The sequence below is a fragment of the Glycine max genome, chromosome 6 (genome assembly GCF_000004515.6).
Source record: "Glycine max cultivar Williams 82 chromosome 6, Glycine_max_v4.0, whole genome shotgun sequence".
Taxonomy (NCBI): Eukaryota; Viridiplantae; Streptophyta; class Magnoliopsida; order Fabales; family Fabaceae; genus Glycine; species Glycine max.
The window spans coordinates 30536926-30562079 of record NC_038242.2 but is presented as its reverse complement, the minus strand read 5'-3'; the positions used below and the strand labels follow the sequence as shown (position 1 = coordinate 30562079).

At 43.5% G+C, this 25154-nt stretch overlaps 1 non-coding gene across 1 annotated transcript; it reads left to right on the top strand.

The window, feature by feature from the left end:
• The first annotated feature begins 2617 nt into the window (after positions 1 to 2617).
• LOC113002036 (small nucleolar RNA R71) lies at positions 2618 to 2724 on the top strand. Its single transcript, XR_003267564.1, has one exon. It is a non-coding gene; the product is annotated as a small nucleolar RNA R71 (small nucleolar RNA).
• Positions 2725 to 25154: the final 22430 nt, after the last annotated feature.

Genomic DNA, 25154 nt, shown 5'->3' with positions numbered 1-25154 from the left:
GGTCTTTTCCTGATCCTTAGGAGCAATTGTAATTTGCATATAACCAGAAAAACCATCAAGGAAACAGTAGTGAGATTTACCTGCCAGGCGTTCAAGCATCTGATCAATGAACGGCAGGGGAAAATGGTCCTTTTTGGTGACCTGGTTCAACCTTCTATAGTCAATGCAGACTCTCCAACTATTCTGCACCCGAGTAGGAATCAGCTCCTCCTTCTCATTTTTTATCACTGTGAGGCCGGTCTTCTTCGGGACTACCTGGACGGGACTCACCCATTGGTTGTCGGAGATAGGATAAATGATTCCAGCTTGCAAAAGCTTGGTTATCTCCTTCTTCACTACATCAAGAATCACCGGGTTGAGTCTTCTTTGTGGCTGTCTTACTGGTTTAGCTCCATCCTCTAAATTTATTTGATGCATACATGTGGATGGGCTAATACCAGGAATGTCCGCCAGGGTCCAGCCTATAGCCTTCTTATGCTTCTTGAGAATAGACAACAACTTCTCGTCTTGCTCATTAGCAAGGGAGGCAGATATAATCAGTGGAAAATTTTTGCTATCATCCAAGTAAGCGTATTTTAAATTTGATGGCAGAGGCTTCAATTCTGGTGTGGTCGGCTGGATAGTGGTGGAAGGAGATGGTTTCTCAGCTTGTACCTCATAAAGAAAGTCAGAGGTATGTGTACTTCCTGAAACATGGTTAGTCCTATCTGACTCTATAAAATCAATCTCGAGAGGTAAAACACCACCACCAGACATGCAATCAATATCACTTTCAGATTCACTCTCAGCATCAAATTCAGACTTATGATCAAGTACAATTCTAGACTCAATGCATGAAGAGTGAGAGGCATGCAGATTAGAATAAAGATCAGTCATGTATTCATCAACAACATGGTCAATTATTTCAGCACGAAATACAGAAAGATCCTCAGATGGGTTTTTCATAGCATCCAGAATATTAAAATGAACAGTTATATCACCAAACTCCAAGGATAGTGTGCCTGCATATACATCTATCTTAGTTCTAGCAGTTTTCATAAAGGGTCTGCCTAGAATGATGGGAACTGATCCTTGAGAAAATATGTCCTCCATATTCAAAATATAAAAATCAACAGGGAAAATCAGTTCACCAACTCTAACTAAGACATCTTCTATAAAACCAACAGGATAGGCAACACTTCTATTAGCTAAATGAATTACCACATCAGTTGACTGCAAGGGACCTAGAGATAGAGAATTAAAAATAGACAGAGGCATAACACTAACAGAAGCTCCTAAATCTAGCATGGCATTGTCAAACTTACTATTCCCTATAATACTAGCATGACATTTTTCAAGAATTTGGGGAACAGATTTACCAATCAATGCGGAGACATTCCTGCCCATGCTAAATCGTTCATTTCCTTTAAGCTTCCGCTTATTAGTGCACAGCTTCTTCAAGAATTTAGCATATATTGGAATTTGCTTTATTGCATTCAGCAGAGGTATGTTTACCTCTACTTTTCTAAATGTTTCCAAGATCTCTTTCTCTGCCTCTTCCATTTTTTTGTTGGAAACTGCTCTTGGAGGGAATGGAAGAGGAGGGATGTGCTGCTTCTGCAAATCAGAATTACCAATGGAAGATTCACCTGCACAAAAATTGTTAGGTAAATTTTTGTCATCACCTTTTTCTGGAGTAGAGTGAAGTTTAGCAGGTTCATTTGCAGATGAGGAAGGTGCTGCGGGTTGAGGTCCTTGACATTGCTTTCTCGACCTCAATGAAATGGCACTGACATTTTTGGGATTTTAGATAGATTGAGAAGACAACTTGTCAAAATTCTGGGACTGTTGTTGATTTAATTGTGTAGCCAATTGTCCCATCTGATTGGTTAAGCTCTGAATGGAGGCTCTGGTCTCTTGTTGAAACTGCATGTTCTGCATGGTCATTTGCCTCAAAAGTTCTTTGAGGGAAGGTTGTGGAGGAGCCTCAACTGTTGGCTGTTTCTGGGGCTGTTGTTGTTGTTGGATTGGTGGAGGAATGTATGGTCTGCTTGGGCCAGCAGCATTTTGGAAAGAAGAAGCAGGCTGTTGTTGCTGTTGCTGAGGGCTAGACCATCTGAGATTAGGGTGATTCCTCCATCCAGTGTTGTATCTGTTGCTGGAGAGGTCATAATTGTTCTATTGTTGTTGATTTTGCTGCTGAGGTTGAGGAGGTCTATTGTAAATGTTTGCAGCATAAGCTTCGGGCTGCTCAATTGCTCCAGGTTATTGTATGGAAGGGCAAAGGTCTGTATGGTGGTCAGCAGAGGAGCACAAACTACAGATCCTTGCGACAGGTACATATTTCTGGTTCAAGGCCAGCTGGGTTACCAAGTTAACCAATGCATCCAGTTTGCCTTCAAGTTTCTTAGTTTCAGATGATGCAGCTGAGTTTGTAGCTACCTCATGCACTCCTCTAATGACTATAGCATCATTTCTGGCGCTAAACTGCTGGGAGTTGGAAGCCATCTTCTCAATTAAATTTCTGGCTTCAGCAGGTGTCATGTCTCCAAGGGCCCCACCACTGACACCATCTATCATACTTTTCTCCATATTACTGAGTCCTTCATAAAAATATTGGAGAAGCAGCTGCTCCGAAATCTGATGGTGAGGGCAATTGGCACATAGTTTTTTAAATCACTCCCAGTATTCATACAGGCTCTCTCCACTGAGTTGTCTAATACCTGAGATATCCTTCCTGATGGTTGTGGTCTTGGAAGCAGGGAAAATTTTTTCTAAGAATACTCTCTTAAGGTCATCCCAGCTCGTGATGGACCTTGGAGCAAGGTAATACAACCAGTCCTTTGCCACTCCCTCTAAAGAATGAGGAAAAGCCTTCAGAAATATGTGATCCTCTTGGACATCTAGGGGTTTCATGGTGGAACAGACAATATGGAATTCTTTCAGATGTTTGTGCGGGTCTTCACCTACAAGGCCATGAAACTTTGGAAGCAAATGGATTAGTCTAGTTTTAAGATCATATGGGACATCCTCATCAGGGTATTGGATGCACAAGCTTTCATAGGTGAAATCAGGTGCGGCCATTTCCCTTAGAGTCCTCTCACGGGGTGGAGGTTGTGCCATGTTCTCAGAATGTTCAAAATCAAAATGCTCAGAATCAGAATGCTCAAAATTATAATGCTCAAAATCAGGATGATCAAAATCACCAATAACAGAATGCACAGATTCACCAGTAATAGAATGCTCAGGATGATCAAAAGGTATAAAATGATGCCTAAATAATCTATGGAATGTCCTATCTATCTCAGGATTAAAGGGTTGTTAGTCAGATGAATTGCCTCTAGTCATACACTACATTCAGCATGCACAACTAGTTGCCTTGTCATGTAAATAAAGGTGTAGGTTTGAACTACAACTACCCTCAAATGATATCCAAATGACTTGAAATTGTGTGAGCAACCTTATAAAAGGATGAGAAAATAGCACAAAACATTTCAGGCAAAAATTCAAAGTCTAACTATGGAAGCTAAAAATGGTAGGTTAAGAAAAATAAGTGAATAAAACTTGAAAAATAAAAAACTTTTGACAGAATCACTATTTTTGGATGATGGAGACCTTAACCGGCCGGCTGCCACGGCATAGGAAATTTTTTTCTACCCCAAATACATATATAATAATTTCGATTCTGATAACCGGAGCAAAAGTTATGGTCGTTTGAAGTTTTGACAAACACAAAATTTGCTACTTTTTTTTAACTTTCAAATCTGACCAAACTACAGGCTCAAGCTATTTTTCCCACAAAATATGGATTGAAAGAAGTTACCACAAAAAAATTCAGCCAAAAATAACAACCCTAGCTACTGAAATAAAAAATCCCAAATAATTCAGCATGGGTGGTCGCTAAAATCCGTCGCTACATGATTTCTACTACTACCCTGTTTTGCCGTAAGCAAAAGTGGTCGCTAAGTCTGTCGCAAAATACTATTCACAGCAAAATACCCAAGACTGAAACAGGGGAAGCGCTTAACAGGAAAACTAAAACAGAACACACACTAAAAAAAATACCAGGACACTAAACAATACCAACACACATACTAACACAATACTAACAATTAAACATAAAACACGAAAGACTTAAACACTAACACGACACTAGCTATTATGAACCTTTGGACACTGCTCCCCGGCAACGGCGCCAAATTTGATCGAGGCCGTACCCGAATCAAATAAACATGAAAATGCAGTAACTAGGAAGTGATCCTAGGTCGTTTCCCAACGAGCAATGATAAACCAAATGTTCATAATACACTAGCAGTAACAGTAACGATTTGGGGGCGGGAGGGGTTGTTTGTTTTGTGATTTAAAGGACAGAACAAGTAAACTGGAATACGAAAGTACTAATATTAAAAATGGGTTGTTTCCTCTGATTCAGAAGCCATTCTCTTATCCTGGGTTATGGAGAATTCGTCCCTAACAGTTAACCACTTAATCCAACCCAATTTCAATTTACTAAGCGAAAATCAACTTAGGGTTGTCAATACGTGATTAGGCAACACATACACCAGTTAGCCCTTCGTCCATTAAGCATGAACGCAAGTTAGGCTCAGAGGCAATTAATCGAATACGAAGCGTGTAATGATTAATGTTCACGAATTTGGGTTAACTGGTGAAGGGGAAACTGCCAGGAAGCCACATTATAAACGAAACCTCAAAGAGAGTTGGGTTTCATCCTCAAAAGGAAAAAACACCAGAAAATGTAGCCTTCCATAGATTCAAATAGAAAATGCAAATGAAACTAAAAGCAGAAACGTAAATGAAAGTAGAAGAAGAAACAAGAAGAAATTGTTATTAGAAGCAGAAAATGGAAAATTGCATTAAGAACGAAACAGTAGCATTCAAGCAGAAAAACGTAAAACCCTCAACAAAGCTCTGAATAATGAATAACATCACATAATAGCCTTGCACGAATCCCAAGGCTATTATTTAAAAAGAGTCACTCAAAGTCACTGGGCCCTATTACAATACTCCAGCCCAAAACGAAATAAACACTGAACCCCATAAAATAAAATTGTGAAATTTCCGAATTAGAAATTAACTAAGGTAAGCGCTGCTTAATTTGCCCTCTTCAAGTCCACAACCGAAATCTGGATTAAGCCCAATGTTTCATTAATTCCTGAAATTAGATTAAAAACATCAAATTAGCTAAATGAGCCCAAATAATAAAACTGCCTAATTAATTGACAATTAAGACCAATCAGTAATTAAAATGGTGCAAAAAAGGTTTAGAAAATAGAAGAAAATGATGGCACATCAATGACGTAAATCTCCAAGTGTCAACGGGCTTGTTGGCCGCAATTGACAAAGGGTGCAGAAGATGACGTTAGTTTCTGCGTGCTATCAGGCGTTAAGTCTTAGAGATAGCAAAAGAAAGTTTATACGGATAACCACTTGGGTTTCTCCGCCTGCCCCCTAACTTCACAGGTTAGTGTTTGACAGAGGTAGATGGTGCGGAGAAACTGCTTGTGTATCTTCGCACGTCACCTGACTTTAGGGTCAGTGTGACAGAAATTGTGGGCGGCCGAAAAAAGCGAGGCTCTTGCTCCTACGTATCCTCAATTTGTGATGAGGAACTCAGACCTACGTAGTTCTTGATAACTGTGAGACTAAAAATAGTCTTGGTGTTTTCTTTACTAAAAAGCGAACATGCTTTAGCAAAGAGACAAAACTTCCAACTGATCAGAACAACATATGCTTTTTGGATGAAAAACAATGTGTCTAAATGAGAAGGAGAGCATACTGATGAACTTTTCTCATAACCATAAATGAGATTTTGGATGTTAGCATTTAGTTTCTAAATGACCATTTAGAGGAAACACTGGGTTCAACAAAAATAGAAGAAAATCACTCAAAGTGTATCAATCTCACACAGGTAAGTGTTTCATCCTAATTCCGAACCATAGATACGTCATGACTTGATTTTGCAAATCATTTCCTATCAAATCAAAGATTACATGCGTGATCATGGATCAATAGGACTTTTTCTTGGGAATGGTTTGTTTTTTTTGTGGGAAATTTGGCTTTGAGTGTTCTTGGCCTTTTCCTTTTCTATTTTTGTTTAGTGTGAGGTGAACAAGTCACCGACGCACAGAATTTTGGTTGGCAATCAAAGGGAGAAGACCACTTTAGGTCGTGGTTTCCTTTCTTTTCTTGTTTGGTGGTGACAATTCTGTATTGTTCAGATATTGTCTGGTCCAAAGACCTTTCTGCATATTTCTTTTGTTTTCTTCCGATGTTTGATCGGGAATTTTCTTTCTTTTTTTTTTTTGCTTTCTCCCACTCTTTGATCGGGAATTTTCTTTCCTTTTTTTTGCTTTCTCCCACTCTTTTGATTGAGAATTTTCCTTTTTTTTGTTTTCTTCCGAGGGCAAGGATTATGGTAAGTTGGGATTTTGGCTCAAGGCTTGTAAAACGGCTGGACATGATATATGTCAGGGTTTGGCCAGCGCTTCAGGGATAAAGGGGATGTCCCACATTATTTCCATGATACACATGCAACAATGATGATTAGGAAATTTCATGCAAAACTGGTCATGCATGCACCCATGTGGACATTCAAGCACCAAGTTTTTATGGTCACGTGATACTAGGGATCAAGATTCATTTTTTCTATTTAAGTCAACCCAGTGTTTCCAAAATATGCTCTTTTATCAATTCATGAGTTCATTCGAGTCCATTTTGGGCGTTCGGGAAAATTTTCACAGCATTCACCCTTCAGGTGTATACACATTTTTTTCAGAAACTGGTTATGATCAGTGAAATTTTTTTTCAAAGAAAAGTTGGAAGCTATCTCTATTCAAAAGCACGTTGGTTTTTTCGGCCAGATAACTTATTTTCTTTTTCCTCCTTTTTTTTCTTTTTAGTTATTATCGTTTGTTTATTTCCTTTTTTCTCTTTTTCTCTTTGAAAAGGTCGTACGGACGAGGGCGTACACTACCTACTCATGCCTAATCACAAGGTAAATGAAAAACATGCAATGGTAAGTTGCAATAAAAACAGTGACGAAAGAACTGAGAGCCATAACGCAAAAATTCTAACAGAAACGAAAATAGTAACAACGACGTTAGTAATCATATACACAATGACAGAAAACAGTAATGTCAAATAGCAATATAGACAATAACAGAAAAAAAGTAATGTCAAATAGAAAAAGTGCGGTGACCTCGGTCACCTGGCTCTGCTTCCTCCCAAGAAACCGAGCAAGTCAGTCATATCTTCATCCATACGGGCCTCCTCCTCCTCACCGGGGGATCCTGCAGGCTCCTCTCCTGCCTGGGCATCGGGCCAGTCTCCAGGCCATGCGACTTCAACCCCAAACTGCTCCGAGGTAGGGCATACAAAAGGAGCGAAACCCTGCCCCTGCTGACTGAGGCTGAATCGGTAGAGACACTCATGTATCTGCACCTGCCCACGGTGCTTGCCCACCTGCTGGCAAACCAAATGCTGTAGATAATGCTCCATGCCTAGTGATCCAGCGGGATCGGCCTGCCGAGGTGGTGGCGGTGCGTCTGCGGCCTGATGTGCATCACCCTGCGCCTGCAGTACTTCTCGATGAAGGCCTGGGTGATCGGCGGTCGGATTACTTTACTGGGGGTGACGGGAACTCCGAAGGACTGGCAGAGGCCCGTGATCAGCGCCAGAAACCTCAGGGCCTTGTTAGACTTATCCGGGTCCAGAGGGTGCCTGGTGGGTGGCATACCTGCAAACAAATAGATGGTGTCAACAATCACCTGGGCCACGTGGACGCTCATTCGTGTCAGGATGGCATACACCAACTGGCACTAGGGAGATTGAAGTTATGATCGCTAGGCAAGACATTACTGAGCAGTAGTGTCATCCACGTCTGGTGTAACGACCCGCCTCGTCGCTACGGTATCCACACTCTAATATTCGATAATTTCAATTTTTATAAAAAGAACTCCCTTAATTTTTTATTATGAAAATAGAAGTGATTTTGTCACAACATAAATTCATCCAACAACACGCCATTACTTAAGTGATTATGCATAATTACATAGAAACAATAATTCGGTACATTTCATACACATAACGAAAATTAAATATGTTCATATATATATATATATATATATATATATATATATATATATAATTAAAATTCCAGTTTTACATCTTTAACTCAACAAAATAAAACTTAAAAACCAACTACGGAGGAGTTGATTACAAAACACAACTCTCTCCCAAAATAACGCCAACGTCATCACGTCGGCTCGGCGGCTCCTCACTAGAATCTTACTCCCTACACCCTGCCACTTTCATTCTGCTCCCACGAACAAGGTTCGTGATGATCACAAGTATCAACCACACGATACAAAATTGCAAGGGTGAGTTTATTATAAAAGAACCAATACCAATTCCAAATAACCACAATTAGCAAGGAACATAGGCAAACATGATAAGCATACACAACAATCATTATTCAACACTCATATCCAACAAATATTCATCATTCACATCCAACAATTACTCATCATCCATCCATGGACCCAATCAAGACAGCACAGAATGATGCATGCACCTAACTCAACACTCAGATGCAATGTGGTACGTACCAACAACAACCAAATATCAGGAAATAGCCTAAGCGTGTCCACACGACACTCTCACTTAGGGAACTGTGCTGAGTTTGTCGAGACCACCCGGTTGTGCACGTAACAGCCCCCCTCCCATAGGTGATCAGCCTGGGAGCCCAAAGGTGTTCCCTACCAGGTGACAGCCCCCTAGTACAAAGTACACTTGGCCACAGTTACTCTATTTCCTGTGTCGTATGAGCTATGATCACGGCCAAAAGTAAGTGCCAAAGACCATGGACCAATTAAAGCACCTAAGCATCCCCTCAGGAATGCTTAGATTCTCTAACCACGCTAGTTACCCACGTCTGGGCCATCCGACAAGGTCAGTGCACTCTACCCCCCATGACATACACTTCATACGACGTATGATCGTGGCCAAAAGCTAGTGCCAAAGACCCTGGAAGGTCAGTGCACAGTGCCCCCCACGATCATACACAACATCCAACGTATGAACGTGGCCAAAAGCTAGTGCCAAAGACCCTGAAATGTCAGTGCACAGTGCCCCCCACGAACATACACAACATACACATGCCAATGCATTTCCAACATCAATCAACAAATCGTATTTCCATGTCATTCACAACATAAATATCATCTCATCTCAATGACGTTATCAACAACAACAACAACCTCATTTCATATTCACATATTCATCAATAATAACAATCCATGTTGACATGGTCTTTATTAACAATGTCATCTCAAATCAATATCATCATAATTATCATTATCATCACATATCAATTAAAATCCTCAATAGCAACATCAACAACAATTCAAACAAACACAACAATATCATTTCCACATGCACGATCTTCAAACAACACATTTCAAACAACCAAAACAATATCATTCATCACAATACATATATATATATATATATATATATATATATATATATATATATATATATATATATATCGCATCCCATTAGTTAAAACGTAATTTTCTTTGAAGAAAAATCAGCATGCAACAGGGACAGACAGATATCCTCATAGCTAGGTTCCCTGACCCTAACTATGGTGTTAAAACGGTAAGTTTTATAATAAACTCCCCTTACCTATCATGAGCTACCCCGCGGATTCCTCATCGCATCACTTGAAGATTCCTTTTCGTCCTTGCTCGTCGATTCCACGCAAGCCTCTACTATGCCAAAACGAAGGAGACTTAGTATGGATTTCAAAAAACAAAGCTAGTAACAGTGCTCTGGGTCAAACACCCACATCACTACTTGAAAGAGCTGAGAGCATTTTAGGTTTTACAAAGGAACATCATTTGGAAATTCCGACCACGCCAATGTGATCGGGGTTCAGTGTAGGTTACGAAAATAACATGCATTTCATGAAAGGATAACGTTTACAAAGTCTCTTTCTCAAAAGTTTTTCAAAGGAAGCATAAGACATACAATGGCGGTTCCAAAGTCAGAAAAGATGCAAAGACAAGATGAAACTGAAAAGAAACAAGCGTAGAACCATGGTTACCTTGAAAGAAAATGAAAGGTCAGATTAGGGTTTTCGTTCTCTACCAGAACCGCAAACCAAGTTGGAAGATTCCGCTTCAGTTGAAGGGTTCCTCTCGGTGTGGGTTTTCAATGGAGAAAAATGATGGTTTGTGGTGGATAATGGTGGCTGCAAGTGATGGAGAAAGTTCTTGGAACTTTAGAAATAGCTTTGGAAGAAAGAAAGAAGAAGAAATGACGTTTTTCCTAGTCTACACGAAAGCAAAGGCTGAAATGCTTAAATAAGAGATGCTCTCGGGAACGGAAGCTTCTAGCACACTCCAGACATCTTCTCAAAGATCCCAATGGTCCGATCATGGAAAATTGTATTGTAAAGATGAAAACCAAATTTCGAGATGATCCAACGGTTAACAAAGGCGGGGCAGCATTTTTACCGAGGCAGCTTCATGTAGTTTTCTCTAGAAGCTTCATTAAGAGGCTTCCTCCAGAAGCTTCATTAAGAGGCTTCTAGCACACTCCAGACATATTCTTAAAGATCCCAACGGTCAGATCATGGACAAGTGTCTTGTGAAGTTTCAGACCAAATTTCGAGAAGATCCAACGGTTAATGAAGGCTAGGCAGCGTTTTTACCGAGGCAGCTGCATGTAGCTTTCTCAACAGGCTTCTTTGAGAAGCTAGATCCTTATCTATCCACACCCCTCTATTAACTAAATTAACTTCCTTAAAAATAATTAAGGATGAAAATAACGCAACAAATAATCAAAAATCAAACATAATTACTAATAATATATAGATATATATATCAGGGTGTTACATCTGGGTCAAAGTGGTCATGCTGGTGCGCATGATCCGCACCCGCCTCCCTGCAGTGGTCCGGGCGAAATCCTGCCCCGGTGTTCATAACAACTGGGCAATGGCCTTTTCGTCAAACCCGTCGGCCCTGTTCCTCCTCTGGCTGAACTCACACTGCTGGCCTTCCTCCAAAACTAGCGGGTCACCCAGGAACTGGCTGAGGGCATCTGTGTCAAAGGGAATCCACTGACCCCTCACCCATGAATGCATGTCTCGCACTCCCTCCTCTGTGTGCCAAGCATTAGCATAGAACTCTAGGACTATCTCAGGGTCAAACTTGGCCATGGGAGTCACCAGCGGCGTCCAACGTCTACGAGCTATCTCTTCCTGAAAGTCCGTATACTCATCCTCCCTGAGCTGGACACGCCTCTCTTTGTGGAATGACCATCCTCTAATGGCCTCGAAGTGCTACTGGTGCTCGGCGCTCCAGAAAAGATGACTATCAAACTTGGGGGCGGCACTGGACCCTTCTGCTGTGGCGTCTCTTCTGGACCTCTTTGTGGAGAGTTTCTTCGGAGCCATTTCCTGTAAAGACGTTTGGAAAGTTAGTTCAAGAATAACTTAATCAAAACGAAAGCCAGATCAAGCCAAACAGTGTACCCTTTTTCCAACAAAGCATGAACATCCATATGAATTTGAAAGGAATGCTTACACGTTAATGTCCAGGTTCTCCTAGGATATTCATTCATTTACACCTATTTTCCCTCGATGAACGGCACCCTACAAGATGCACCTATTTTTTTGGCAAATAAATTCCTTACGCTTATGTGTCAAACTATCCATACATATTTTCCAAGGCTTTTGCTACCCACCTACCCCATTCTTTTTGCTATATGTTCATATATTTGAGAGGCAATTTCATGTTATATATTCGCACTTGTTTACACTCATTTGAAAACATTTTTATGTCGCACCTTCATTGAAAAAGCAATTTTTGTACTACTCATTCACATTCTTGAAAGGCAATTTCATATCATACGTTCCTACTTTGAGAAGCACTTTCATGCCATTTTCAACATATATGCACATTTTGCAAAGCATTTAGCTACCTATTCAGCATACACATGTACATGGTGAACAACATTTTCACATGATCTAGGTACAAGGAAAACATGGTGCAGCCCAAACCAAGTGCTAGCCTAAAGGGGAAACCTCACCAACATGCTCTCACTCATCATACCTTTTTGTATTTTCAACAAACAAAGGTTTGCCCCCCACCCCCCCTAGGCCTAAGTCATGTTTTGGCTTTTATCCTAATTTTCGCAAGCTGTCCGCATCCAAAAATGGTAATCATACATACCCAAATCCAATCAAAAGGCCATATTCACAAACTTAGGCAAAAGTACCATTGAGGCATTTCATCGAGCACTTGGTTGGCGCACTTTTGGGTACCAACAACAAGGGAATGTGATGGAAGCTTGCTTGTGGGGCTTCTATGGAGGCTGGATCTTTGAGCTTCAATGGGGTCCTTTAATGGTGATTTTCCACCATGGAGATGCAGCGGAAGACAAAGGAAAAGAGGTGAGAGGAGGAGCCATCCATTAAGGAATAAGCCATGGAAGAAGGAGCTCCACCACCAAGATGAGCCTTGGATAAGAAGCTTGGAGAGGATGCTTCAATGGAGGAAAAGAAAGAGGGAGAGAAAGAGAGAGGGGGGAGCACAAAATTGAAGGAAGAAAAAGGGAGAGAATTTGAACTTTGAGTTGTGTCTCACAAGACTCTCATTCATCAGTTACAACAAGTGTTACACATGCTTCTATTTATAGACTAGGTAGCTTCCTTGAGAAGATTTCTTGAGAAAACTTCCTTGAGAAGCTTCTTTGAGAAAACTTCCTATAGAAGCTAGAGCTTAGCTACACACACCCCTCTCATAACTAAGCTCACCTCCTTGAGAAGCTTCCTTAAGAAGATTCCTATAGAAGCTAGAGCTTAGCTACACACACCTCTCTAATAGCTAAGCTCACCTCCTTGAGATGAGAAGCGAGAGCTTAGCTACACACCCCTATAATAGCTAAGCTCACCCCCATGACAAAATACATGAAAATACAAAAAAAAAGTCCCTACTACAATGACTACTCAAAATGCCCTGAAATACAAGGCTAAAACCCTATACTACTAGAATGGCCAAAATACAAGGCCCAAAAGAAGGAAAAAACCTATTCTAATATTTACAAAGAAGAGTGGATCCAACCTTGACCCATGGGCTAAAAAATCTACCCTAAGGTTCATGAGAACCCTAGGGCCTTCTTTAGTAGCTCTAGCCCAAGCCTCTTGGAGTCTTCTATCCAATACCCTTGGGGGGTAGGATTGCATCAGAATGGGGGCAATGTGGCTTGCCCCATCATTTCAGAACACAACTTAGGCCTAAGGCCATCCCCTACAACCCCTCAATTCAAAGAAATAAAGCATAAACTTGCCCCAAATTGTCTCACGGAATTGGTCAAATTATGTACCATTCAAAGCATAAAAGGCATCAATGGAAAGCTAGAAACCAAAGGATAATGCACTTACTTGTATGGAGTGACCAAAAACACTATAAATGGAAGCAAAAGCGCAAAAATGGTGGCTTAGGGGCAAAAATCTGCAAAACCCGTGGGTGCTGCGTTTTTTGAATGAGGGAAGGGAGTTTTGGGTGGAGAGAAACTCCCCATCCCTCGTTTTTATGTTTCCAGGTGCAGGGGTGCTCGCCCAGGCGAGCTAACCCCTTCTCCTTTTTTTTTGGGAAGACACAGGTATGCGCTCAATAATAATTACTAGGAATTTAAAGGATACTTGGTTGCCGCCCAGCTGCGCTTCCCTCTTGTCCAGAGCTGGGCATGGGACGACGATCCATCGATCATGGTCCTAGCCTCTACTCGCGTCCGTCCCTAAGTACCTGAAAGCAGGAAACGACATTGTGTAGCAAATTGTGCCCGCATTACCGTTTACCTCGATTGGTCTCTGTCTTTGGATTTGGCCCGGTATTTGACCATCGCCTAAGACGATTCTGCTCCTGTCATAAGATAACAAAATATGCATGTGTATGCGTATGCATGAGCGTTTTCAAATGCAATAATCCTTTTAGCGAAAGCTGGTCAGGTTCAGTTTTAATTAAGTGCTTGGGGCATCCCATGGACTGAGCGAAAAGGCTCAGGTTATCAAATACTGCACATATTTTAAAGCACAAAGTGAGGACCAGAACCACAATCCCACGTTCTTTCTTTTAAAAGACTGTGATGAGAAAAAAATAGAGGACAAAAACAGAGGACAGGAATCCCTAGGGGAAACCAAGAACACAAAAAAAATAAAAGAACATGCAGCGACTTCCTCAATTGCCCCAGATCCTAAGCGTAGTATCATTTGACAACATCAGAGTTCACGGGTGAAGGTAGCTCCTCGCCATCCATGTTGGTGAGCACCAGGGCCCTCCGGAGAAAGCCCTTTTTACAACGAAAGGCCCTTTGTAGTTTGGGGCCCACTTTCCTCTGTTGTCTTTAAGAGCTTGAGAGACTTTCTTCAGCACCAAGTCCCCTTCACTGAACCGGTGCGTGCGTACTTTTTTGTCAAAAGCATTATTCACTCGTTTCTGATATAAACGCCCTTGACTCATGGCGGCCAAACGCTTGCCTTCTATGAGATTAAGTTGATCGAAACGTGCTTGGGCCCACTCTGATTCCTTTAATCCAGATTCCGCCAAGATCCTTAATGACGGGACTTCCACCTCAAACAGTAGCACAACCTCCATTCCATATACCAATGAGAACGGTGTTGCCCCGGTTGACGTGCGAACTGAGGTTCGGTAACCGTGTAACGCGAATGGGAGCATCTCGTGCCAATCCTTGTATGACACGGTCATCTTCTGGATAATCTTCTTGATATTCTTATTGGCTGCCTCCACGGCTCCGTTCATCTTTGGTTGGTAGGGTTTTGAATTGTGATGTTGGATCTTAAACTCCTCGCACATCTCCCTCATCATCTTGTTATTCAAGTTGGTGTCATTGTCCGTGATAATCTTCCTCGGCAAACCATATCGGTAGATGATTTCCCTCTTGATGAACCTGACCACTACACTCCTGGTGACGCTAGCGTACGATGCGGCTTCGACCCACTTAGTGAAGTAATCGATCGCCACTAGGATGAAACAATGTCCATTCGCAGCCTTGGGCTCTATGGCCCCAATCACATCTATTCCTCACATTGAAAACGGCCATGGCGCGGCCAAGACATTTAGAGGCAAGGGCGGAGAGTTGACATTGTCTGCAAACATCTGGCATTTGTGACATTTCCTCACATAGAGACAGCAATCGCTCTCCATGGTGAGCCAATAGTAACCCGCCCTTAAGATCTTTCTAGCCATGGCGTGCCCATTAGCGTGCGTACCAAAAGAGCCCTCATGGACCTCTCCCAGCATGTTTTTCAGCTTCCTTAGCATTCACGCAGCGTAGCAGAACCATGTCATGGTTTCTCTTGTATAGTATGTTTTCTCTCATGAAGAAGCCGGCTGCCAATCTCCTCAATGTCCTTTTGTCGTTGTTGGAAGCCTCCGGTGGGTACTCTTTGCTTTCAACGTATCGCTTGATATCGAAATACCAAGGCCTACCATCCCGTTCCTCTTCCACCAGAAAACAACGTGCAGGTCTGCCACGACACCTGAACTCAATGTACGGTAGGTCCCCATGCGGTGTTAGCTGGAACATGGATGCTAAAGTGGCAAACGCATCTTCCATTTGATTTTCCTCTCAGGGAACGTGATGGAAGGAGATCTCATCGAAGAAACCAGCCAATTTCTTGATATAGACCTGGTAGGGTATCAGCTTGTGGTCTCTAGTTTCCCATTCACCTCTCAGCTAGTGAATCACCAGTGCTGAGTCCCCGTACACCTTGAGTAGCTTGACATTGAAGTCAATCGCTGCCTGGACAGCCAGGGCGCATGCTTCATACTCAGCCATGTTGCTGGTGCAGTCGAACCCCATCTTGGTTGTGAAAGGTATACATTGATTGTCCGGAGAAACCAATGCGGCCCCAACGCCATGGCCTAGAACGTTCGACACTCCATCAAACCACACGATCCACTTGTCCCGGTCCTCATCTAGCTTTTCCTCAAACAAGGCCATGATGTCCTCATCTGGGAACTCGGGAAGCATGGGTTGATAGTCGTTGAGAGGCTGCTGAGCCAAATAATCCGCCAAGGCACTTCCCTTTATCGCCTTTTGGGTGACGTAGACTATATCGAACTCGGATAGCAACACCTGCCACCGAGCGATCCGCCCTGTGAGAGCAGGCTTCTCAAAGATGTACTTGACCGGGTCCATTTTTGGATATCAGCCAGGTGGTATGGCTCAACATGTATTGTCTTAGACGGTGGGACGCCCAGACCAAAGCATAACACATTCTCTTTTCCCAGACTCATCATGTTGCCCTAGCATACATCCCATCGACTCGTCCAAAATCGTCATATACAAGATGAGAGGTCTTCTGGGCACTGGCGACATCATCATAGGAGGGTTCATGAGACACTGTTTGATCCTTCCAAATGCCTCTTGACAATCCTCGTTCCAGCGGACGGATTGGTTTTTGCGTAAGAGTTTGAACAAAGGATCACAGATAGCGGTTCTGGCATTTCAATGATGGCTTTCACCTTTTCGGGGTCCACCTCTATCCCTTTCTGGCTTACAATGAAACCCAGCAATTTCCCTAACTTGACCCCGAAGGTACACTTAGTGGGGTTTAACCTCAATCGATACTTCCTAAGCCTTTCGAACAACTTCCGCAAGTTGACAAGGTGTTCCTCCTCAGTTTTAGACTTGGCGATCATGTCGTCCACATAGACCTCGATTTCTCGGTGTATCATATCGTGGAACAAGGCCACCAAAGCCATTTGATAAGTTGCCCCGGCATTCTTGAGCCCAAAGGACATCACCTTATAGCAAAACGTCCCTCACAGGGTGACGAAGGTAGTCTTTTCCATATCCTCTAGCGCCATCTTTATCTGATTGTAGCCGGAGAACCCATCCATGAAGGAAAATAGAGCGAAATTGGCCGTATTGTCCATGAGGATATCGATGTGTGGCAGAGGAAAATTGTCCTTGGGACTGGCTCGATTCAGGTCTCGATAATCTTTCTTAGGGACCTTCCCATCCTTCTTAAGGATAGGTACAATGTTGGCAACCCATTCTGGGTACCGAGCGACAGCAAAAAAACCAGCGTCAAATTGTTTCTTTACCTCTTCTTTTATTTTCAAGGACGTCTCGGGCTTCATCCTCCTCAGCCTTTGTTTTACCGGGGAACACTCATGATTTAGAGGTAATTTGTGTTGTATGATGTCATAACTCAAACCGGGCATATCTTGGTATGACCAGGCAAAGATGTCTTGGTAGTTCTTTAGCAAGGCCATCAATTCTTCACGGATGGGTGCGGTCATACCCGTGCCTATCTTTACTTCCTTTTTCCCACTGCCAGTCCCTAAGTCTACTAGTTTTCTCTCTTCTTGATGAGGCCCCATCTCTCGATCCTCCTGAGCGACTATCCTCTCCAACTCTGGGGGAAGTCCCACATCCTCATCCTCTTCACTCTCTGTCTGACCCACTTTTTGCTGGAAATCGATGGCTGGGTCCCGGGTATTAGTACCTTCGAGGGACTCGTCATCGGATCTGGCATTTTAAGTGTAAAGAAATAAACATGCAAATGAATGAGAATGGGTAGAGGCACAGGAACAGATGAAGAACGATCTTTATATTATAAATTCAGGAACAAAAGACATAATGCCTTAACAAAAGGAAACTCTAAGGCCTAGGCCCAACCGCAGAGTTTAAAAGCCACAAAGGGTTACATTATGCTTGTTGCATAAACGTCCGGGCGTTCTTCCACTCGCCAATTTCCTAGTCGGAAGCCAGGAGGGCATGGCCATACCAAAACCGATCCCCTCGGGGGGTCATCTCGCATATTGCAGCGACTTGGCCCTCGTGTCTTAGACCCACACTTATAAAGGTTCTACTAATGTGGCAGGGCGGGGCCCCTTCAACCTTTCGTCCCAATTGCGAACCTTGGCCTCTGCTTTTCGTTTTCGTGACACTTTTCCTTATGTACGCTTGTGTGGGTTTATAGCCTAATCCAAACTTCCCGCGGTTTCCTCTGGTGCTTACCAGGCTGGTTCTGCCGCCGTTGTTCTTGCCTAAACCCATTCCGGGCTCGTAGCCATTCCCCAGCATTACCCGGGCCACCATCATTGTCGTATCAGACAGGCAAGGTTGCCCAGAGAGGGAATCTACAGAGGCAATGCTTACAACCTCAAAATATTGGAAGGCCGTTTCCAATGACTCCTCTGTGGCTTCCATATATGGCATTGAGGACGGGCAACTTACCAAGATTTCTTCCTCCCCCGATACAATGACCAAATGCCCTTCCACTACGAACTTCAGTTTTTGGTGGAGTATAGAGGGAACGACTCCTACTGAGTGGATCCACGAGTGTCCTAAAAGATAGTTGTATGCCGGGTTAATATCCATTACTTGGAATGTAACCTGACAGGTATGGGGGCCTATCTGCACAGGGAGGTCGATCTCTCCCCTCACCTCTCGGCGGGTGTCGTCGAAGGCACAGACCACCATGGAACTTGGCCTTAGATAGGAAGCGTTAAACGGCAATTTATCCAACGTGCTTTTAGGCATTACGTTTAAACTGGACCCATTATCGATGAGTACCTTGGCCATGATGTGGTCCATGCATTTGACACATGCAAAGCCCTATTATGCCCTCTTCCCTCGGCAGGGATTTCTTCTTCAGTGAAAGCGAGATAGTCGTTGGCGGTGATGTTATTTACGAGTCCCCCAAAGCCTTCTACGGAGATGTCTCGGGCTACATGAGCTTCGTTCAAGACCTTTACTAGCAAAGCCCGATGAGGCTCAGAGCTCATGAGCAGTTCCAAAAGAGAGACTCTGGCCGGGGTTTTGTTGAGCTGCTCGATGACCTTGAACTCGCTTTGTTGAATAATGCGGAGGAACTCGCTTGCCTCCTCTAGTGATACTTCTTTCTTGCCACAGCCCTCATTTTTCTCCGAAAAACCTTTCACTGGAATATTCTCATTTGGAGCGGGGATCACTTTGTCATTTTGTTCTTCTGCTATCTTCGCCTTCCCTTTAATGTTTAGGGGTTGTGTTGGCAGGTCAGGGGGCACAAACATGCAACCGCTGCGGGTCACGCCGCTCAGTCCCGTGATATTGGTTACTGAAATTCTGATACTGGGGACAGATGTCGTACAGGATGTCACGACATCACGCTTCAGAACATGCAGATTGTTTTTGACAGTATGAACAGTTTAAGCAAGTAAATAACACAAGAGAATTGTTAACCCAGTTCGGTGCAACCTCACCTACATCTGGGGGCTACCAAGCCAGGGAGGAAATCCACTAAAATAGTGTTAGTTCAAGGTCTAACAGCCACTGTTTACAACCTTCTCACCTAACCACTACCCGTGCGACCTCTACCTAAGAGCCACTCTTAGATATGAGAAACCCCGCTCACTCCCTCTCAATCACACTCCCGTGTTTACAAACAAATCAAAAACACACCAGAGATTGCTCTCTGAACAAAAGAGATCAACTCTACACACTAGAGATCAACTCTACACACAAGAGATCAACTCTACACACAAGAGATCAACTCTACACACACAGGTCCAACACTTGATGTTAGGGTACCATCAAGGTGGCTCACAAAAGACTCAAGTCCCAAAACTCACAAAATAACTCTTCAATCCCGGACTTGGTACAAAACTCGTGCAGCCTCCATGTTTATATAGCAGTGTGCGTTTCTGGGCTGCAACTTCTTGTGCTGGATGAGATCTATCACTTTCCTGAAAATCTGCACTTAAAGATCTAAAAGATACAGTTTGATCTTTTAGTTTTTATCTTTAATCTTTAATCCCTGAACGAACTCTTCTAGTTTGTAATTCGAACTTTAATTATCTTTTAATTCGTTCCTAAAGATAGATCATCTAATCTCTTGCTAACTGCACAATAATCTGTTAAAGATATAACAGATTTATATGTCCAGTATTTTCGGGCAAGGTGTCCTGGACATCGTATCCGACATCGTGGATCCTGCAACTTCAATGCTTTTAGCAACTCCAGTATTTTCGGGCAGGATGTCCTGGACATTGTATCCGACATCGTGGATCCTGCAGCTTCAATGCTTTTAGCAATTCCAGTATTTTCGAGCAGGATGTCCTTGACATTGTATCCGACATCGTGAATCCTGCAGCTTCAATTCTTCATTTGACACTTTATCTTGCCTTGTGCATTGTGCAGCCCGATCTTATTCTTTGACATAACGTTGGACATCATGTGCAGCAACTCCAGCTTTCCTTCATTGTCTAAGTGCTTATGTTTTAACAAAATCTTAGCCAATCTTTTAAAACTCAGTAGAGCTAAGCACTAACAGTTACCTTGGCCGACAACGAGCTGATGTCGGTGGCTTCTTCCTTCCTTTTGCTTGGAGGCGCATACCTCCACGGAACTGCGTGGCTGTTTTGGTATAGAAACGGAAGAGGTTTAACTACCGAGGGGTATTGGGGCGTTTGGGGAGCCGCATCTCTGGTGAAATATACCACCAAAGGCTTGGGCTTCCTAAGACCTTCTTCATTTGTTGACTGCATACATATGTGTTGCTCTTCACCTCCCTCATTGCCGACTTCCAGCCGGCCTTGGTCCATCATCTGTTGCAACAGGTCCTCTACTGCTAAACATGCTTCCATGTTATGTAGTGCGTCGGGATGCATTAAACAGGAATCTTCCTCGTGCCCACCGCGGGGAAGTACACCCCCTCTTGTATGGCCTTGTAGATAAACCTTTTGGGGGTCGTCACGTCCTTCAAAGGTTTGGACCTACGCGGCCTACCCATCTCGATGGCATTAACCGCTCCCCCTATATGATTGGCGAGCGGGTTTGTTTTTACGTTGGGTCGATCTTCTTGAAACGTCAGCCATTCGGCTTCTATCAAACTTTGGACTTTGTGTTTAAAGGCTAGGCACTGTTCGGTTGAGTGGCCCGGGGTCTTCCCATGGTATGCGCAGGTCGCGTCAGGGTTGTACCACTTTGGGAAAGGAGGCTGGTAGATCCTTCCGGGAGATATCACAGCCATCCGGTTGCTGATAAGGAATGGTAAGAGGTCTTCGCACATCATTGGGATTGGGGTAAATCCTGGAGCCGGCCTTGGGGGAAAGTTCCTTGTCGCTTTGGAACCGACGCCAAAGTGGGTATTGCTGGCCGTGCGAGTCGGGGTTGGAGCCGGAGCTTGGGGAGGCTCCCTTTGGGTGGGCGGAGGTGCCCTAGTTTGTACGGGTGCTGAGTTGGAGGAGTCCCTGGCACGAGCCGAGAAGCTCGAGTGATGTTGCGCGTACTGATGGGTACCGTGGGAGATCTGCGGCAGCTTGATCCATGCGGGCGTTGAAGTGACGACATGGATATCTCCTTCCTTCTTCTTTGCCCCAGTTGATCTGATCCTCCTAGCGTTGGTACCTGTGGAGGAGACGTAATCGAACTTCCCTCTCTTCAAGCCCACTTTGATTCTTTCCTCGGCGAACACCAAGTCTGTGAAGCTGGAGGGCATGTAGCCCACCAATTTCTCATAGTAAACCACCGGCAAGGTATCTACCATCATGGTAATCATTTCCCTCTCAACCGTGGGAGGGGCTACTTGTGCTGCCAGATCCCTCCAACGTTGAGCGTACTCCTTCAGGGACTCGTTTTCCCTCTTAACCATGTTCTGTAGCTGAGTCCGGTCGGGAGCCATATCAGAATTGTACTGATACTGCCTAAGGAAAGCGGTAATCAGATCCTTCCAAGTGCAAATGTGGGATGCTTCTAGATTGGTGTACTAGACGACCGCGGCCCCAGCCAAGCTATCTTGGAAGAAGTGCATCAACAACTTCTCATCCCTGGAATGCGCTCCCATCTTGCGACAATACATTTTGAGATGGTTCTTAGGGCAAGTTGTCCCCTTGTACCTATCAAAGTTGGGTACCTTAAATTTTGGGGGAATGATGACGTCTGGTACTAAGCAAAGATCAGTCATGTCTGTAAACGGATAGTCGCCAAAGCCTTCAATAACCTTCAATCTCTCTTCGTTGAGATCGAGCTTCCTCTTTTCTTCAACTGCCGGGGGTGGCCCGTCTGCGGAAAAGAATATTGGTTGTGCTGAGGGGTTTCGAGGTTCTCCCATGAAGTTGGGCTGAGGTAGTGCGTTGGGTGCCGGCCCCTTGGCGGGGAACGGGGAGTGGGAATCGATGTCTCCTTGGGCATGCTCTCGATGATCCTTGTGGACCTCGTCCGATTGTCAAGGAGGTTCCCCTTCAAGGATGGGGGGAGGGATACGACCCGCTTTGTTAGTGCTTAGCTTTACTAAGCTTTAAAAGATTGGCTAAGATTTTGTTAAAACATAAGCACTTAGACAATGAAGGAAAGCTGGAGTTGCTGCACATGATGTCCAACGTTATGTCAAAGAATAAGATCGGGCTGCACAATGCACAAGGCAAGATAAAGTGTCAAATGAAGAATTGAAGCTGCAGGATTCACGATGTCGGATACAATGTCCAGGACATCCTGCTCGAAAATACTGGAATTGCTAAAAGCATTGAAGCTGCAGGATCCACGATGTCGGATACAATGTCCAGGACATCCTGCCCGAAAATACTGGAGTTGCTAAAAGCATTGAAGTTGCAGGATCCACGATGTCGGATACGATGTCCAGGACATCTTGCCCGAAAATACTGGACATATAAATCTGTTATATCTTTAACAGATTATTGTGCAGTTAGCAAGAGATTAGATGATCTATCTTTAGGAACGAATTAAAAGATAATTAAAGTTCGAATTACAAACTAGAAGAGTTCGTTCAGGGATTAAAGATTAAAGATAAAAACTAAAAGATCAAATGTTATCTTTTAGTTCTTTAAGTGCAGATTTTCAGGAAAGTGATAGATCTCATCCAGCACAAGTAGTTGCAGCCCAGAAACGCTCACTGCTATATAAACATGAAGGCTGCACGAGTTTTGTACCAAGTCCGGGATTGAAGAGTTATTTTGTGAGTTTTAGGACTTGAGTCTTTTGTGAGCCACCTTGATGGTACCCTAACATCAAGTGTTGGACCTGTGTGTGTAGAGTTGATCTCTAGTGTGTAGAGTTGATCTCTTTTGTTCAGAGAGCAATCTCTGGTGTGTTTTTGATTTGTTTGTAAACACGGGAGTGTGATTGAGAGGGAGTGAGCGGGGTTTCTCATATCTAAGAGTGGCTCTTAGGTAGAGGTCGCACGGGTAGTGGTTAGGTGAGAAGGTTGTAAACAGTGGCTGTTAGACCTTGAACTAACACTATTTTAGTGGATTTCCTCCCTGGCTTGGTAGCCCCCAGATGTAGGTGAGGTTGCACCGAACTGGGTTAACAATTCTCTTGTGTTATTTACTTGCTTAAACTGTTCATACTGTCAAAAACAATCTGCATGTTCTGAAGCGTGATGTCGTGACATCCTGTACGACATCTGTCCCCAGTATCAGAATTTCAATTGGTATCAGAGCGGGCACTCGAAATCACTGAGTGAGATCTAGGGAGATAAATTCTGATGAACATGGAGAAAGAAGGAGGACCAGTGAACAGACCACCAATCCTGGACGGAACCAACTATGAATACTGGAAAGCAAGGATGGTGGCCTTCCTCAAATCACTGGATAGCAGAACCTGGAAAGCTGTCATCAAAGGCTGGGAACATCCCAAGATGCTGGACACAGAAGGAAAGCCCACTGATGGATTGAAGCCAGAAGAAGACTGGACTAAAGAAGAAGACGAATTGGCACTTGGTAACTCCAAAGCTTTGAATGCTCTATTCAATGGAGTTGACAAGAATATCTTCAGACTGATCAACACATGCACAGTGGCCAAGGATGCATGGGAGATCCTGAAAACCACTCATGAAGGAACCTCCAAGGTGAAGATGTCCAGATTGCAACTATTGGCTACAAAATTCGAAAATCTGAAGATGAAGGAGGAAGAATGTATTCATGACTTCCACATGAACATTCTTGAAATTGCCAATGCTTGCACTGCCTTGGGAGAGAGAATGACAGATGAAAAGCTGGTGAGAAAGATCCTCAGATCCTTGCCTAAGAGATTTGACATGAAAGTCACTGCAATAGAGGAGGCCCAAGACATTTGCAACATGAGAGTGGATGAACTCATTGGTTCCCTTCAAACCTTTGAGCTAGGACTCTCGGATAGGGCTGAAAAGAAGAGCAAGAATCTGGCGTTCGTGTCCAATGATGAAGGAGAAGAAGATGAGTATGACCTGGATACTGATGAAGGTCTGACTAAGGCAGTTGTGCTCCTTGGAAAGCAGTTCAACAAAGTGCTGAACAGAATGGACAGGAGGCAGAAACCACATGTCCAGAACATCCCCTTCGACATCAGGAAAGGTAGCAAATACCAGAAAAGGTCAGATGAAAAGCCCAGTCACAGCAAAGGAATTCAATGCCATGGGTGTGAAGGCTATGGACACATCATAGCTGAATGTCCCACTCATCTCAAGAAGCAGAGGAAAGGACTTTCTGTATGTCGGTCTGATGATACAGAGAGTGAACAAGAAAGTGATTCTGACAGAGATGTAAATGCACTCACTGGGAGATTTGAATCTGCTGAAGATTCAAGTGATACAGATAGTGAAATCACTTTTGATGAGCTTGCTATATCCTATAGAAAACTATGCATCAAAAGTGAGAAGATCCTTCAGCAAGAAGCACAACTGAAGAAGGTCATTGCAGATCTGGAGGCTGAAAAGGAGGCACATGAAGAGGAGATCTCTGAGCTTAAAGGAGAAGTTGGTTTTCTGAACTCTAAACTGGAAAACATGACAAAATCAATAAAGATGCTGAATAAAGGCTCAGATACGCTTGATGAGGTGCTACAGCTTGGAAAGAATGTTGGAAACCAGAGAGGACTTGGATTTAATCCTAAGTCTGCTGGCAGAACAACCACGACAGAATTTGTTCCTGCCAAAAACAGCACTGGAGCCACGATGTCACAACATCGGTCTCGACATCATGGAACGCAGCAGAAAAGGAGCAAAAGAAAGAATTGGAGGTGTCACTACTGTGGCAAGTATGGTCACATAAAGCCCTTTTGCTATCATCTACATGGCCATCCACATCATGGATCTCAAAGTAGCAGCAGCAGACAGAAGATGATGTGGGTTCCAA